Source organism: Martes martes (assembly GCF_963455335.1).
Source record: "Martes martes genome assembly, chromosome: 8".
NCBI classification, from domain to species: Eukaryota; Metazoa; Chordata; class Mammalia; order Carnivora; family Mustelidae; genus Martes; species Martes martes.
In genome coordinates, this window is record NC_137895.1 from 134414553 (window position 1) to 134434236 (window position 19684).

The window sequence follows — 19684 nt, forward strand, 5'->3', positions numbered from 1 at the left end:
CACATTCAATGCTAGTCATTTAATATTATTATTATTGATGATGATTCTGATACATCTTCATTATTAAAAATGAGGTCATAATTATGAATTGTCAAAAGCAGTTGACAAAATCATATGCCATTTTTGCACTTGTAGTAGAAAAATTTTAAAGCACTAGGTAATCATTTGCATTGGTGAGGGTAGTAGAGATGAGGACTTTCATAGAAAGATAGTTAAAGGACATCCGTGTAGCCATTGGACAGCAATTTGGCAGAACCATGTAAAATTTCAGGTAGGTATATGCTGGGACCTAAAGATTGGACTTTGGTCTGTATTCTAGAAAACCACACACCTATGTAAGAAGACACAATGTTATAGAGGCATTCTATGTAGTAGCTCATGAAATGAAATATAGATGTCTATCCTATAGGGCTGGCCTGATAATATGATTCTACTGATTTCCAGGCAGAAGTTACAAACAACAACAACAAAAACCTGTATAATGAAATTCTTAAAGTTCGTGAGGACCTGAAATCTCTCTCTGAAATCCCTGCCCCTCTGATGACTAATTTAACAGTTTTATTCTTAGACTTCTAATTTTAATTTTTTCTTTATATTTGCACTGGCATTTAGGAGGAATAATAGCAGTAGCAGTAGAAGGAATGAGTTTGTTTTAAAATCTGGGTGAGATGGTTGTATATTTTCTTGTAAAACGCGTTTCTTTTCACCTAATATGCTTGCACATGATGTCATACACACACACACACACACACACACACACAGGATTTCGTCACATAGATCAGTTCCCCTTTTGATAAGAGAATTCAGGTTGTAATCTCACAGATGCTCCCACTCTATCAAAACAACTAACAGATACACATCTTGAGGTTTTAAAACAAGTATTCTTTGTCCTGTCTAGTATATCTAGAGCTTAGGGAGAAATGGGAGGCATCAAGGGTGAAATATAAAAATGACACTATTTGCTTCTCTGTATGTTTCCCACTCTGGGCTTGCCAGAGTCAGTTATTTTTCCAGACTAAGTAAAAAATGTATGGGGAGTTGTCTGCTTTTCAGGAAAATTAACAAAATGTCTGATTCCTAGGACATAAAGGAGAGGTGGTGCTAATTCTGAGACAGTTTTATCAAAGGAATGACTGGCTTCATTGCATTTTCATGAACACAATAAGTAATACTTTGTAATTTTGTCTAGAGAAAGAGACAGTCTCTAAGTGAAAAAAGTGTTTTCCGAAGTCTTTCAGTTCCTCATCACAACCAGGGACATACATCCCCAATACAGTTGATATGAAAGAAATAATTTGTCACCGAGTAAACACTGAAAACAATCTAGACAATTTTTCTAGCAGCACCAAATTGGCTTGCTCTAATTTAAGTCACATTAATTTGAATAAATTTACTGTTCAACTTTGTGGGACTCAATAAATATGTAAGAATTAACTTCTCACAATTAACACAAATTTGAAATAAATTATTGGATAGTGCTCAAATGCATTGTTCACAAACAAAATGAACTTTAACAAAAGATGAATAACAAACATCCAGTTATAAAGACATTAGAGCAATGTAATAATTGTGCCACAGACTCAGTATATAAAGAAGAAGAGTAATTTCTGTTTCAGTACCAAAGGCTATTAAGGCATGTATGTTTATGCAAATTTCATTTCTTCTGATGAAGGCTTTAATTGTACTCATTTAAAAAACTAGACTAGAGAATTCAACATTTTCTATGAAGAGAAGAAATATGAACGTTTTTGTAGGAAGGTGAATTTTAACTATTTTGAAATAAATGCTGAAAAATGTTATTCAAAATTAAACAATTGTCTGGGCATGTTAAAGAATTCACAATTAATATTAGATTATTTGGTTTCTGCATGTCAGCTCACTCTTTATTATAAACTTTGTGTTGAGAGAGAATGCACGAATGAGAGTTATTACATCAATATTGCTTTTCTCTATCAATTTAACAACACATTAACTACAAGTGCACAGCTGCTATTAGTACTTACCTCCTTTGAAACACATTGCCATGGAAAAAATTATTGAAGCATTTAATCAAATGCTAACAAGGTAGCCTTGACTGTGAAAGAAAATGTAATTTATTTCCTTGAAAACACTTGATGAAATAAATCTTTTACTGACCTTGCTTTGTGTAGATGCTGCATCACAAAAGTGATAGTCAGTAGACAAGAAGAGGTTAACCTTTGGCCTTAACGTTGGAAAAAGAATAAATATTAATTGACGACATGCTTCAAGACATAACTAGCATGCAAACCATCTTTAACTCAAAAATCCAAACAGAATCCAGAGTCCACGCCAAAGTGGTTACACCTATCACATAAAGTGGCTGCTCAATAATGTAGGAATTAATAGACATTAGAATTTTTTTTTAAAGATTTTATTTTTTTATTTGACAGAGAGAGATCACAAATAGGCAGAGAGACAGGCAGAGAGAGAGGAGGAAGCAGGCTCCCCGCCGAGCACAGAGCCTGATGTGGGGCTCGATCCCAAGACCCTGGGATCATGACCTGAGCCGAAGGCAGCGGCTTTAACCCAGTGAGCCACCCAGGTGCCCCAGACATCAGAATTTTAGTTTAAAAAGAAAAGAATTTTAATTCAAAGACAAATAATGATTTTATAGTTTATTTTTTCACCCTCGCCTCCCTGAAATTACCCCATGTCAAGAAAAGAATTACTTTGACCATTTATCTATTTAAAATATTCCTCATTCTTCTTGTTTGATGATTATAAAAATTACAGAAGATGTAAACAATATAGGAAAAGCATAAAGAAGAGAGTAAAAATAATCCTCAGTTCCACTATCCAGAAAAAATCTCAGTTACAAATTTTACTTATACACTTCCCAGTACACATACACATACACAATGACAGAGAGAGAAGAGAGTTTTCCAGCCCATTGTCTCATTCTGTGTAAAAGACTAACACTCCTGACATATGATGAACACTTCATAAATGTTTACTTATTTAAGGAAGCTACTGGATTCAAGACATGGAGAGCTTCTAAACTCTTACATACTGGATATTGTATGATTGATCGCTTAAACTGTGTTTGGAAGCCCAGGTAATGTTACAGGGGGCCTCAGAGATCACGTAACTAACTGTGTGCCTTCACTTAGTTAGTGACAGTTAGTAAATTCCTCGTGACCATACAGTTCGTTCAGAGCAGACCCCAGAGTTCACTGCAGATCGAACTCTGGGACCATTCTTTTAAAAAGTATGGGGGCGCCTGGGTGGCTCAGTGGGTTAAAGCCTCTGCCTTCAACTCAGGTCATGATCCCAGAGTCCTGGGATCGAGCCCCGCGTCGGGCTCTCTCCTCTGCAGGAAGCCTGCTTCCTCCTCTCTCTGCCTGCCTCTCTGCCTACTTGTGATCTCTGTCTGTCAAATAAATAAATAAATAAATAATCTTAAAAAAAAAAAAAAGTATGACTTTAAAGTTATGTATATGCTCATTTCTAAAAAGGAGTTGTGGCTGCTAATGTTCTTTCTAACAGTGTGCCTGGAAACTCAAGTTTTCTGGACATAAGAAGAGAACTTTCCGTTTTTCTGTCTCCCATAGTCTCCCCAGTGGATTCTGGAGGAGCGGTGTGGTATGTCCACCAGCTGCAATCAAGTGGTTCGGTGAAACCACCCCAGAATTAACAGTGGCACAAGGTATGCGTAAAGGGGCACACTTTGTAGTCCAGATTAGTTATTAAGATGCAACAAAGAAATTCTTGGTATGGCCAAAGATGACCAGACAATATAACTAAAATTGTTGGACAAACCCTCCTAACTAGGGCAGCGGCAAAATTTTAGCAACTTGCTGATCACCCGAATAAAAAAATCTAGAGTAAAAAGCTAACACATCTAAAACCAGAAACCATTCCAAGGGGAGAACAAAACAAAGCAAACAAAATACCCTCCAGTGTCTGAAAGCACACAACAGCCTATAATGTAAAATAATTAGACAGTGAGAATTAGACCCACACCTGCTCACAGAGAAGATGTGATAGACCAGGATTGGAAAGATCTGTGAGTAAATTATTTTTAAGTTGTTCTGTGTAAAGAAGGTCTCTATGGTGGAAATATGACAATAGTCACATTTTTTTTTCTTTTTCCAAAGTGCATTTAATGATCTCAATTATGTTACAGATACTTTGTTTCAGTGTGCCCTGTTCATATGATGTTAGTACAAAGAAGAGAAGGAATAGTGATTTGCCTAGATACCCGTGAGAGTTTTCTAGTTTCTAGTTCTGCTTCGCAAACATGCTACCCTCCTGGGGTTGAATCACTGTACTCACTACCAAAGTATTTGATTACCATGGAACGTTATAATCAGTAGCCTCTTAGCTTCCTATAGTTGTTTTAGTTACTAATCTTAAGCAAATAATCAAACAAACAAACAAAAAAAAAACCCAAAACTGCATATCCTTTGACGGCTGAGATCAAGAACTATTTAATTTGTAATCCTCCAGTACCCAGCAGAGTAATAAGTAAACACATATAAATGTCGCCTTATTGAGACTAACTTAATGTTTTTCTTGAAGAGTTCTATGGTAGGAAGTTCAAGGTGGTCACCTGACTATGCCAAATTTTATGAAGGGTTAAACATTCTGATTCTAATGTAAATAATGCAAATAGTTAAAAAAAAAAAGGAGACAGGTTTTTTGGATGTTCTTCCTCTTCGACTTAAGTTTCTTTTCTTCAGTATTTTTGATATTTCTAAAGTTTGTGCTTCCAAATTATAACCCCAATGTTTTCTTTCTTGTTCCTCAATTTTAAGGAGTTAGGCATCGCATAGTATGTCTTTCCTTCCTTCTTCCCTCCTTCTGTCCTTTCTTTCCTCCTCCCACCCTCCCTCCCTCCTTTTCTCCCTTTCTTCTTTCCTTCCTTCCTATTTTTTTCTCTTTGTCAGATGTCAAAACTTTATAATCTTTAAATCTATTTAAATCAAGTTATCAAAAATAGCTACAAAAAGTTTCTTACCGTACAATTTCCAGACTTAGCAGTACATTCAAATTTGCAATTCCTACAAAGCATACAATAGTGCCCTCTAATGCCGTTGCTAAAAACCATTATACTACAGTTTTGGTTTTTTGAAGACGCTATTTCCTTTCCATTTGGGGATCTTATCCTCAAATAATGAAATGCTATGAAAATATTTTAACTTTTTAAACATTTTAGTGGGCAATATTTATGAAACTGCCCCAATTACATTGTCAGGTTCTTGTTATTTTTGTTGCTTGAAATTCACCAATGTCTAGCACATTCAGCTGAGGACCATAGTGATAAAAGTATGGATTGAAACCAGTCTCATAATTGTTAAAATATTTATTCCTATATGAAAATAACCACTTTATTGACATAATTAAACACATTTTCAGAGTTTTCTTTCAGGTTTCATAAAAATAGTTTTACTAAGTATATTTTAAGGATGTAGTTATTGATCTGTGTTGCAGCTAAGTTTTTCTTGGTCAAAAAGAGCATCATTTATCTTGTTTTATTTTTATAAATTAAAGTTATCTATTATAGTAATTATTGTCTTGAATTTTGGAGACATTACAAAATTATCTAATATGTTAAATTTTCTAATATAGAGAAAAAGCAAGTCTACTTTTGTCTATACCTAAACTAATTCATTAAAATGGGTGCATTTCTTTTTTTTTTTTTAAGATTTTATTTATTTATTTGACAGACAGAGATCACAAGTAGGCAGAGAGGCAGGCAGAGAGAGAGAGAGGGAAGCAGGCTCCCTGCTGAGCAGAGAGCCCGATGCGGCTTGATCCCAGGACCCTGGGATCATGGCCTGAGCTGAAGGCAGAGGCTTTAACCCACTGAGCCACCCAGGTGCCCCAAAATGGGTGCATTTCTAATCTCTCCCAACATTTCTCCTATAAATTCCCCCAAAACAATCTGAAAAAATGTAATACTAATGAGGATTGAATATTTGGATAAAAAGTGATTAATACATTAGATATTTGAGCCTAAGAAATGAATCTTTCAAGGGTTAAGAACACAAAGTTACTAAACAAAGACATTTTTTAAATGATAGGATTTCTGTAGCTTGGTTGTGGTGTGAGTAAATGGAACTACATACACTCCTAGCAAGACAGATGAAAATTTAAGAAAAGAAAATCACCTGGATGTGTATGAACTGCAAAACATCTTGGAAAGAAAAATTTAAACACTTTAATGTTACTGACTGATTTCGAATTAGCTGTAAACTCTGGGGAAAGGTCTTGGTGTCTTCATAGAGAGATCAATGTACGCATTTCCTCAATATCCTTCACATTTCAAATTTTATCATATGCTCGGATATTCTTATTCTTTGCTGTATTAACCATGTTTCTGGCTCCCGTAGACTTGATGCTTTAACACCTGTCCTGTGTGCATATACCAGACTACCCCATAATGCACTTGTATCATGATGGTCTTCTGCCTCTGTTTTCACTTTCTCCCAACTCCTCCCAGTGTGCTTTTCAAATATAAACCAACAAATCTAGAACACACGGTCCAACTACCTCCTCTACTGAAACCTCATGCTCCAAGCCACCATCTACCTGTCGTCATCATCTTAGGACCAGATACCGGATGACCAGGCACAACCCCTCGGTCCCAGACACTGCTGAGATGACTTAACTAGCCAGTCCTGAGGCTGCTTATCTCAACTCCCATCCCAGCTCCTGGAAACCATTATACAAGTTCTCGTCCATGGCACCCCCTCTCCCTCAGCCTCCTGATTCTGATGCTTCCCCAGTGTGGCCTCCCAATGGTGTGTCATACCTCCTCTTGAGAATGGCGAGTAACAGTCTGTCTTTTCATGGCAACCATATTCTGACCTGTTGGCTTTATTGTACCTCAAATTCTCTGCCAACAATGTTGTATTTGGAAACATATGCCTCTAAACTTCTCTTAGTTTTTACCTTTGTTTTATTTTGGGTTTAAGATCAGATGCTCTTTGGTGAGAAATGCAGACTGCTTAGATTCATTCTTGTCCATAAATTATGCCACTGTTATATGGAAAAAAAATCTTTGTAAGCAGAGGTTAGTTTTCTACCAGCCCCATCTGTGGAATAGAACCTGGAAGCTGAGACATACCCTCTAATTGCTCACAAGCCTGGCTGGGCCTCAGTCACTTTAATATTTGGGGAAATTAAACCAAATTTTCTCTTGATGGCTCCTTCAGTTCTAATGGCTTCCTAAGTCATGGAAGATAGTACCCAAGAAAACATATTAATAACATTAGCAATGTAAATAACGGAGAAGTCAAAAACTGCTCAAATTATCCAAATACAATTCAAAGAGCAATAAAGATTGTTCACGGAGAGAAATCTATTTCCTCAAGAAAATGTAAAAGTGTGTATGTACAGTACTATTCTCTATTTAAGGCAGGAAACCCTAATCCATAAAGTTAAATTTCCAAATAAATTAGTTATAAGATTTTACTACTTAAAGAAAAATATACCCAGTAATATTTTTTTATAATTCAGGAAGGGAATGCCTCCTATCCTGATAGTTCTGGTTAAATGGCTTCAATTTTTAGAATGAATTTAACATATTACCTACAATATATATCATGAAATGTTTTGAATTTCAATTTTACAATCCTCATACTGTATTCCTCATTAGGTTACAAACTCTTAGAAATAGAGAGTTTTATAGCTATACGGTTTTTAGTTAGCTGTTTCATTTATTCAGGAAATATTTATTGAACATTTAGAATGTGGCAAACACCAAGCTAAATATCATTGATACTTAAATGAGTCACTTTCCCCATTGAGTTTAAATAGGCATCTATAAACCATATGTGTTATTATTTAAATGTTATAAAACTAACAAAATAAATGTGTTCTAGCCTGTTATCTTGAAAAATATACCTTCTTAGTAACTCAGAAAGCCAAGATTCCTCAAACTATTCCAACCTTCCTCATCAGAATGTAATGACCACTGGAGGGCACTGGTATCCTAGCCCCAATTCTTCCTATAAAGTGAAGAGTTATTTCCACATTACAAAGACCCATACCCTGGATATTCCTTGGTCCTTGAAATGTGCACACTGGCGTATTTTGACCATAGGCAGCTAAATCTTGAGTAGAGATCTGTTAAGGTCCTAGGAAAATCAGTGAGGTGCAGACAGGTAGTGCCAATGTCCTAGGAAAATTGGTGAGGTGTAGACAGGTAGCACCAAGATCCTAGGTACTGGAAGGTAGAAAGGAGGTGTGTTCTCCATAGAGGACATCATCTCCATCCTGCAGACTCCTGGCATCCTGAGGAGGCATGACCATAGGACCAGAGTGAAGGTGGGAGATAAACAGTGGGGCACAAAGCCTACAGTCTTTAGGGGAAATTGAAGAGAAATAAAGAATTAGAGATGATTGTAATGATATATTTTCTTAAAAATATTCAGTAAACTAGACAGAAGGAAGAATTTAAATAATAATAGAAAAAAAATCAAAGACTCTCAGAGGACGTGAGATTTTGCATGAGTTTTGGCCTCATTCTTGGTGCATTTATGTGCCAATAGATGTTAAGTATATTATAATGCTATTGGACAGTTCTTTAATATTTATTTGTAGGAAAAAAAAGTGATGTATATTTATTTAAAACATCTATTTAATTTTACTTCTGGTTTAAAAAAATGATAGAACTGTGAATTCTACCTAAATATGTCTGATAACATTTTTCACCTTCAATTTTGAAAGATATTCTTACTAGATAAAGAAATCTAGATTGGAAATTTTTCATAATTCAAATATGCCATCCCATTCTGTCTTGCATAGCTTTGCATGTGAACTCTATTGTCATTCTTATTTTCATTTCTCTATGCATAATGTGTTTTTCTTTTGGCAGTTTTCTTTTAGATTTTTATTTATTTACTTCAGGGGGTGCAGAGAGCATATCAGAGGAAGTCAGGAAGAGGGAAAGGGAGAAGCAGACTCCCCATGAGCAGGGAGCCTGACTGGCTTGGGGCTCGATCACAGGACCCTGAGATCATGACCTGTGCTGAAGTCAGATGCTTAACCGACTGAGCCACTCAGGCACCCCTCTTTTGGCTGCAAGATTTTTCTCTTTATCATTGTTCCACACAATTATGGAATAATAAAAATAATAATAAAATAATAACAGAAACTTACAGATCTGAAAGTATAAATAGGTAAATCTAGTTACTCCTTCATAGTAATTGATAGAACAAAAAGGAAAACTTCAGGTTTGTAGATTAAAACATAATTAATCAACTTGGCCTACTTATATTCATAAAACACTCCACCCAACAATAGTGGAATACATATTTTAACAAGTACACTGTAATATTCATCAACACAGTCCATACTCTTGGCTAGAAAGCAAGTACTAATAAATTTGGAAGGGTTTAAATCGAAGTATATATATTCGACCATATAGGAAGTGAATTAGATATTAGTAATTAAAACACACATTTAAAATCTCCATACACCTGAAAATTAAATAACTCATGGGTCAAAGAAGTCATAAGGACAAATAGAAAATATTATTCTTGGAATAAAACAGCACATTCAGATCTGTTAGAGGCTACCATAGCAGGTCCATCAGCTAACCCATCCTTTCTCCTGTACGTGCCACTTGTTATTAATCCCACCCATTGTATTTTCACTTAGAATCATGTAATTTTCATCTCTAGTGTCCCATTGGGTTTTATAATAAGTCAGTATGTTTGTTTGCTCATTCTTCTCCTGTTTTTGTCAGCCTTCTTAAGCATATGAAATATAATAGCCATTTTAACATAATTCTCATTGAGTTCTATAATCCTTTTCATTTATGGATCTTTTTGTATTAATTACTCTTTATTTTGGTTGTGAGTCATATTTTACGGCTTCCATTAGCCTTGCTTATTTTGTAAGAGAAACTGAATATTGTCAATTTTATATTTTCACTGTGGGCTCTGTTGTAATCTTTTACATAGTGTTGGTTTAGTTATTCAGAATTAGTTGGATCACTTTGAACTTGCTTTTAAGCTTTCTTAGAAGGGGGCCTGAGTAGCATTTTGTCTAGGTTCAATTTTACCTCATTACTGGGATAAGAATTCTACTTGATGCTTCAATATTTTAAACTGTGTACTTGCCTGGTGAGAACACAAACCATACCTGTCTCTTTGTAGATTCTAGGAATTGTTCCACATTAAAAACTAGCATTAGAAAATATGAGAATTCTCCCATTAATGTTCTAAGTTTTCACATTAAAACTAGAAATGTTAGTTTAAGCAAGCGAAATTCAACACAATGACAAGAAAGTTAATAATAAAAAACAAAGAAGTAAGTAAAGGCAGAAAAAAAATAGAGAAAAAAATCAATAGAACCAAGAGTCTATTCTTTAAAAACATCGGTAAAGTCAGTAAATAGCTAACCAGACTGATGAGGACAAAAATGGGAGAAAATAAAATTACGAACACTAGAAATAAAAGATGAGACACAGGGTGCCTGGGTGGCTCAGTCGGTTAAGCATCGACTCTTGATTCTGGGACAGGTCACGATTCCAGGGTCCTGAGATTGAACCCCATCTGGTTCTGTGCTCAGTGGGGAGTCTGCTTGAGATTTTTCCTCTCCCTCTCCCTCTGCCCCTGCTCTCTCTTTCTCTCAAATAAATAAATAAAATCTTTTTAAAAAAGATGAGACATCACGGCAGAGACTACAGATGACTACAGATATTATAAGGATAATGGAGGAAAATCATAGACACTTTGAAGGTTACATTCGAAATTACAGTAGTGAAGATAGTACTGTGTTGATGTAAGAACTAATAATATGTTTCATAGAATAGAATACAGGAAACAGAAATAGACCCGTGCATATATGATAGGTTCATTTTTCACAAAGGAATAAGATAGTTTATGGGAGAATGAATGAGCTTTTCAGCAAATGGGGCTGGAGTATTAGATATCCATATGCTTTTTAAAAAAGGCTCTTATCTCACTATATATGCAAAATTTCTCTTGCATTAGGTCAAATACATAAAAGAATTAAAACTATAAAATGTTTGAAACCTTGTATTTCACGAAGACTTTAAAAACAACACAAAAACGTGAAACGTAAATGTAAAAAAATAATTAAACTCCCTCAAAATTAAAAATGTATGGTCTTCCTAAGATGATGCTAAGAAAATGAAAAAGACAAGCCGCTAACTGGGAGAAAATATTTGCAAACTGAGAGAATTTATTGGAAGCTGCCTTTGACTTAAAGAGATGTTAAGGCAAATTCTTTAGGCAGATATTGGGTGGAAAAACATTTATATGATGGAATGTCTAGTCCTTTTGGGGGGTTCTTGTTCCACATCAGGTAGTTTTCTCTTACACATGTGCACATTCACACTCAGCCAGAGTCTTGAGGGGAACCTCTCTCCAGATCTCTGGATCTCTGTATCTCTTGATCTGTCTCTCATTCTCTTTCTTTCTCTCTCTCTTTCCCTCCCATCTGTCACTCTGCCCAAAAATTCTAGCCAGCTTCCTTTCCCCATATTCTGATCTCTGTCTCTTCCACTGAGAAAGACTTCTGGGTTCACTTTGCATTTCTCCTTGCAATGCAGCTTGCAAACACAGCAATAAGCTCCTACAATTTTAGGACTCGCTTTGTTTTCCTTGTCTCATAACACTGCATTGCCTCTTGCCCCGGGTCTGAAAAATTGTGCATCTTAGATTTTGTACAATTTTCCAATCGGTTCAGTAGGAAAGGTGCATCTGGCCCTTGTTTCTTGAGTTGATCAGAAGGAGAGATTAGATTTTCTTGGTTTTAAGAGCAGGTTGAGAAATCCAATTTCTTGGGGCACCTGAGTGGCTCAGTCGGTTAAGGGTCTGCCTTCAGCTCAGGTCATGATCCCAGAATCCTGGGATTGAGCCCCATGTCAGGCTTCTTGCCCAGCAGAACTCTGCTTCTCTCTTTCCCTCTGCCTGCCCTTGCCCCCGACTCGTACTCTCTCTCTCCCTCTGTCACACAGATAAATTAAATCTTTAAAAAGTTCATAAAAGGAAATCAGATTTCTTAAAAACCTAATATATATTTTTATTTCTGACATTCACACTATATGACCTATTTGGGAAAAAAATAAAATTTGATTTTAGGAGTAAAGTGTTTAAGGTTTACATGTAACTATGCGTTTTTATACTTTAAAATTTACTTAAAGTTTTATCTATCATTCATGTTCTCACCACTTTTAAATATAAACAGACAAAACTTTCACCAAATATGTAATAAATTCAAACATTAAAAATACTCTCAACATCTTTCAAATATTTTGTATCTTAAAATGTTTTCAAGTAGTCCTATAAATTAATTCCTCTGGCATACCAATGATACACAAATCCTGACAGTGCTTAAACTATGCATGCATCAGTATGTAGAGCTCTAACTCCAGTATGTAACAAGCTAAAATTAGTGTGCTAACTATAGAACACATGAAATTAAAACTATTTTGGTTGTGACCTTACTATTCAGAAGGGCCTGGAGAGCCTAATCTGGAAGGTTCTTAGAAAACCTGACTTGAGTGGTTTGAATGGCTTCTTTTTTCTTACCCAAGAACATTTTTTCTTTGGGAAGCAAAGACATTTGTAGTTATTTTACTGACTTGGCAACTATTTTAAATGGAATCTTAAATATTCAATTTATTTTACATAAATGTGGATGAAAATAATAGTACTTCCAGGAAAATTACATTTTCTTTTTTTTTTTTTCCTTAAGATTTGTATATTTACTTTAGAGACAGAGAGAAAGAGAGGGTGGGGGGAGGAGCAGAGAGAGAGACTCTTTCAGCAGACTGCCCACTGACTGTGGAGCCCATTGTCGGGTTCCATCTCATGCCCCTGAGATCTCAACCTGAGCCGATACCAAGAGTTGGACATTTAACTGACTGAGCCACCCAGGTGCCCCTAAAACTATACGTTCAAAAATAAAACACATTCATCTCCTCTTCACTTTGTCCCCTCTCCTAACTTCGCTCAACAATTGCTAAGTATAAAAACTAATGAAGGCCACTTGAAACATGATAATTAGAAGTTAAAAAAAAAAACAAAAACAAAAAACTTCAGATTTAATTTCCCAGGACATCATGAAAACATTAGAGAATTAATTCGGGGGAAAATATGCTCCATTTGAAGAGAACGTGCTTTATGGGACACCCAGGTGAGGAGGTATCCTTACCTTTCAGAAGGAAACAAAGATGAAAATCAAGTTAGAGAAGTTGTCCAAGTCATAAAGCTAGTGTGTGTTAAAGATGACAGCTCTTGATGTTTTTATTACATCAGTATGTCAACACGGTTCTATTGATTGAGAAGAGAAGACAGAATCTTTATAATTTGGACGTACCCTTGGACAGCCACAGATTAAATCATCTTTCTGTGTAATTAAACATGGATAATCTTACATAAAGCTCAAAGTCACGTTGAACAATTGCATACACCTGATAAGCATTTTATATATTTATTATTCCTTGCAAGTATGTATGACCACTTTCTAAAATGCACATAAAGGATGTTACATCATAGAGATTACCCCAGGTTCCACAGGCATTATATTCTAAAATTAACTAGGCCCTTAATGTGTTGTGAATGTAGTCTGTGCATAACTGCTTTGAGAGGTAACGTTTGCATGGTGGTTTGTATATGTGGCAGGGAGTGAGTAAGCAGGTATCAAAGATGCTTTAGGGAAGATTATCCATCATTAGAATTGTTAATGCTTGGGAAAAAAAGTGTTTGTGAGGTAAATTTGTTTCAGCTCTTCAAAAGATGCTTCCGTACTCATAGCACATATCTACCTTCAACTTGATCAGTAAGATAAAATCGCCCTGTTTCTTCGCTTGAAGGACAATAATACCCAACTTGTGTGTTTTGATTTGTTTTTAGTAGCTAATATGACATCACTTAAAGTTAATAATGTACCATGACAAGTGTTTAGAATCACTTGTTTTCAGAGTATATGAGTGCACATTATAGACAATTCTTAAATCTGTTTGCCTCTCTGCAGATGAACTGAGGAACTCACTTCAACTCTACACACATATTTGCATGAACATACACACTCACAAATATAAAAATATGCATGGAATCAATTTTTCTGTCACAGATAGCTAAAATGTGCTCTAAGGGGTTTTCAGTGATTTTTTTTTTTAAGTTTCACACAAACCTGGTAATTTATTATTCCAGCTTTAATTGTGATAACCGCTCAGCCCACAAGATATCAAATACAATGACAATTTGATTAAAAAAAAAAAAGAATATGTTGATGGATATGAATAACTCAACCACATTCTTTCCAGTCAGAGAAAAGTTTAAAATTAGGTTTGCTAATATTAGTGCTGGAATGATACATGAGAGAGAGAATTTTTCCTACCATTCTTTGTACATGTTCACATGTGTGAAAAATTTAAATCTTACAGATTTCTTTTATATTATCTGCAAATGTGAAAAGTCAGATCACAGACTTCATATACAGCTCTCTATTCAGTAAGTGTGTTTAATTATCTGTACTGCATTCACAATTGCCAAGGACACAGATGCAACAGAACTTGGGTGTGTGCTTATTTTAAATACCAGTTGTTACTGTGGTCTGTGAACTCAGTAGCGCGCAGCAGCATACTGATTCTTTACTTTTTAATTAGAGAGCCTGTACACGAAAAAGCAGAAAAGGTAAAAAAAAAACAAAAAAACAAAACAAAACTGTTGTCTCTTTTTTCAAAAATTCTTTTTTTAATTGATTTCTTACTGTGTTATGTTAGTTACCATACAGTATGTCATTAGCTTTTAATATAATGTTCAATGATTCATTATTTGCATATAATGCATTATTTGCATATGAGTGCTCATTATAATGACCCAGTGCTCATTACAATACGTGCCGTCCTTAATACCCATCAACAGACTACCGTATCCTCCCATGTACATGTACATGAAAAAGCAGAAAAGGTAAAACAAAAAAACAAAAAAAACCAAAACAAAACTGTCATCTTTTTTCAAAAATTCTTTTTTTAATTCATTTCTTACTGTGTTATGTTAGTTACCATACAGTATGTCATTAGCTTTTAATATAATGTTCAATGATTCATTATTTACATATAATGCATTTTTTTGCATATAAGTGCTCATTATAATGACCCAGTGCTCATTACAATACGTGCCGTCCTTAATACCCATCAACAGACTACCGTATCCTCCCATGCCCCCCTCCCCTCTGAAACCCTCAAATTGTTTCTGGGAGTCCATAGTCTCTCATGGTTCATCCCCCCTCTCACTTCCCCCCTTCAGTTTTCCCTTCCTTCCCTTAATGACCTCCCTGCTATTCTTTATGTTCCACATATGAGTGCAGCCATATGAAAATTGTCTTTCTCTGCCTGACTTGACTTTACTCAGCATAATCCCCTCCAGTTCCATCCATGTGGATGCACATGGTGGGTATTCATCCTTTCTGATGGCCGTGTAATATTCCATTGTATAAATGAACATTATTTCTAAACAGTGCTTCTATTTGAGGATAGCATATTGGGGAGTCATATGGCAGAAGAGAGTTGAACACGAACTGATTGCTCACGTGAGTTCTGCCCCTCCCTTGAGAACCTGTTGACTGCCGTGTAAGATGGGACCTTCTGTGTACCAGATGGTCTCAGTTATATACTCAGTCGATAGAGCTAAAGAGTGCTGCCATGCTGCACTTGACTTTCATCCTTCTCCCTTTAACTCTTGGTGTGGATTATATTGAAGTTCTTAATATGTGGGTTTGCCACAGCTCTCCAGTTGGCTTCATATTATTGCTCTCAGTCTTAAATCTTGCTCTTCTCATCAAGATAACATATTTCAAGTTTTCTTTTTAGAAGATTTCTACAAAAAAAAAAAAAAAACAACTTTTTGGATGAAATAGCTGCCAGTTCTCCTTTTCTCCCTCTCCCCATTTACAGTGTAACATTTCATCTAAATAGAATTAAAAGGTTTGCATTCAGTAACCACAAAATTTATTTACAGTTTATTTTATCCAGATTTAGTTTCATTAGTTAAGATGCTGTCTTAATCTTCAATTAACACAGTGGACTTTCCTAGTAACTCCCAAAATGTTTACCAGAGCTTATATTTTTCTCATCACTGCTACTGGATGTTTTATATATGAAATATATATGTAGAATAAATTAACATATAATTATAGGTATGGAATAAAATTTTTAATAGTTTAAATATAAATGTATTTTATGTTTATATGTTATATATGATATAGTTTTATAGCTTGTGCATGGTATAATATAGTCATTAAATAATCAATATTAATATAATTATAAAATAACAAATACATATTCACATATTATATAGTGTTTATATATTTATGTATATATATACAGTTATGCATTAAATATATTTATATAATGTTATTTATAAATTATGCTATATTATTATAAATCATTTTGAATCAATTATATTTCATTTCATTTCTGAGCACTTAACTCACTTTCCTTAATTAGGCATGATCAAGCCAAGCAGGTGAATATAACTCTGTGGTCAACCAAAAAAATAAACAGACTACTAATAAATTATAGTAGTCGCTGGGGCGCCTGGGTGGCTCAGTGGGTTAAAGCCGCTGCCTTCGGCTCAGGTCATGATCCCAGGGTCCTGGGATTGAGCCCCGCATGGGGCTCTCTGCTCAGCGGGGAGCCTGCTTCCTCCTCTCTCTCTGCCCGCCTCTCTGCCTACTTGTGATCTGTCTGACAAATGAATAAATAAAATCTTTAAAAAAATAAATAAATAAAATAAATTATAGTAGTCGAGAATTAGCCACTGGAACGCAAAGTTGCTCCCTTGGCAGGAAGTAGTATTACGTATATTGGGGCCAAGAAGTCTATGGGGAAATAAAAAAGACAAATCAGACCCACAGCCTGCATTGGTTTTCTATTGCTGTGTGTCAAATCACCATAAATTTAGCAGTTGAAAACAATACAGATATAATATCTCAGTGTCCCTAACTGGGGAATCTGGGTATGTAAGTTACCTGCTTAGCATCTTAGCAAGCTGAAACAAAAGACATTTGTAACTGGGAAATGTATGAGGATAGTTATTTTAGATGTTTCTGAATCTAGGGATGCAAAAGAAACCGGCTGGCCACTGTCTATTTAGTCTCAGCCCTGATTATTTTTGTTCTTTTCTTCTTCAGAGGTTGTAGAAAAGAAGACCAGTGGTAGCCAGGCACATGGGTCTTTATGCTTTCATAACTTTATTAGAAGAGAAAAGAGAATATTTTAATTAATCTAGTTTAAATTATTTTCCCATTCCTAGGCCAAATGCTGGGGGCAGGTGAAAAGATACTCTGATTTGCCAAATCTTCTTCCCTTCTTGGAACAGAGCATAACACAATTTTAGTTTCTTGGTTAGTCAGTTATAAAAAATATTTACACTTATTTGTGGAGCATAACAAATAATATGGAGGACAAGGGTGGATGGAGAGGAGAAGGGAGTTGAGGGAAATTGGAAGGGGAGGTGAACCATGAGAGACTATGGACTCTGAAAAACAACCTGAGGGTTTTGAAGGGGCGGGGGTGGGAGGTTGGGGGAACCAGGTGGTGGGTATTAGGGAGGGCACGGATTGCATGGAGCACTGGGTGTGGTGAAAAAACAATGAATACTGTTATGCTGAAAAGAAATAAAAAATTTAAAAAAAAGTATTTACATCAACTGGTCTCTATTTTATCTACTCTGCTTATAAAATTTCTCTATATTATGGCAATTTCCAAGTAGCCAAAAGTGTTAGTTTTAGGGGGGTCAAAAATTATATGTGGCTTTTCACCTGCACAGGGGTCAGCACCCTTACCCCTCTCCGTTATTCAAGGGTCAACTGTACGTGTTTATACTTAATATTTTATTTAATTAATTCAGTAGACCAGTCTCTTTGCTTTATAACCATGTATATCCCATTCTTCAACTTATATTTTTTTTTAAATTTTTTTATTTAAATAAACATATAATGTATTTTTATCCCCAGGGGTACAGGTCTGTGAATTGCCAGGTTTACACATTTCACAGCACTCATCATAGCTCATACCCTCCCCAATGTCCATTTCCCCACCACCCTCTCCCGTCCCCCCTCCCCCCAGCAACCCTCAGTCTGTTTCTTGAGATTGAGTCTTTTATGGTTTGTCTCCCTCCCAATCCCATCTCTTCATTTTTTCTTTTCCTACCTCCCCCACCTCCCCCGCCTTGCATCTCCACTTCGTCATATCAAAGAGATCATATGATAGTTGTCTTTCTCTGATTGACTTATTTCGCTAAGCATGATACCCTCTAGTTCCATACACGTCGTCGCAAATGGCAAGAGTTCATGTTTTTTGATGGCTGCATAGTATTCCATTGTGTATATATACCACTTCTTCTTTATCCATTCATCTGTTGATGGACATCTAGGCTCTTTCCACAGTTTGGCTATTGTGGACATTGCTGCTATAAACATTCGGGTGCACGTGCCCCTTCGGAACACCACGTTTGTATCTTTAGGATATACACCCAGTAGTGCAATCGCTGGGTCATAGGGTAGCTCTATTTTCAGTTTTTTGAGGAACTTCCACACTGTTTTCCAGAGTGGTTGCACCAGCTTGCATTCCCACCAGCAGTGCAGGAGGGTTCCCCTCCGCATCCTCGCCAGCATCGTCATTTCCTGACTTGTTAATTTTAGCCATTCTGACTGGTGTGAGGTGGTATCTCATTGTGGTTTTGATTTGTATTTCCCTGATGCCGAGTGATGTGGAGCCTTTTTTCATGTGTCTGTTGACCATCTGGATGTCTTCTTTGCAGAAATGTCTGTTCATGTCCTCTGCCCATTTCTTGACTGGATTATTTGTTCTTTGGGTATTGAGTTTGATAAGCTCTTTATAGATTTTGGATACTAGCCCTTTATCTGATATGTCGTTTGCAAATATCTTCTCCCATTCTGTCAGTTGTCTTTTGGTTTTGTTAACTGTTTCCTTTGCTGTGCAAAAGCTTTTGATCTTGATGAAATCCCAATAGTTCATTTTTGCCCTTGCTTCTGTTGCCTTTGGCGATGTTCCTAGGAAGAAGTTGCTGTGGTTGAGGTCAAAGAGGTTGCTGCCTGCATTCTCCTCAAGGATTTTGATAGATTCCTTTCTCACATTGAGGTCCTTCATCCATTTTGAGTCTATTTTCGTGTGTGGTGTAAGGAAATAGTCCAATTTCATTTTTCTGCACGTGGCTGTCCCATTCTCCCAGCACCATTTGTTGAAGGTTATCTTTGTGTATGGTGTAAGAGAATGGTCGAGTTTCATTCTTCTACACATAGTTGTCCAATTTTCCCAGCACCATTTATTGAAGATTCTGTCTTTTTTCCATTGGATATTCTTTCCTGCTTTGTCGAAGATTAGTTGACCATAGAGTTGAGGGTCTATTTCTGGGCTCTCTATTCTGTTCCATTGGTCTATATGTCTGTTTTTGTGCCAGTACCATACTGTCTTGATGATGACAGCTTTGTAATAGAGCTTGAAGTCTGGAATTGTGATGCCACCGACTTTGGCTTTCTTTTTCAATATTCCTTTGGATATTCGAGGTCTTTTCTGGTTCCATATAAATTTTAGGATTATTTGTTCTATTTCTTTAAAAAAAATGGATGGGATTTTGATGGGGATTGCATTAAATGTGTAGATTGCTTTAGGTAGAATAGACATTTTCACAATATTTGTTCTTCCAATCCA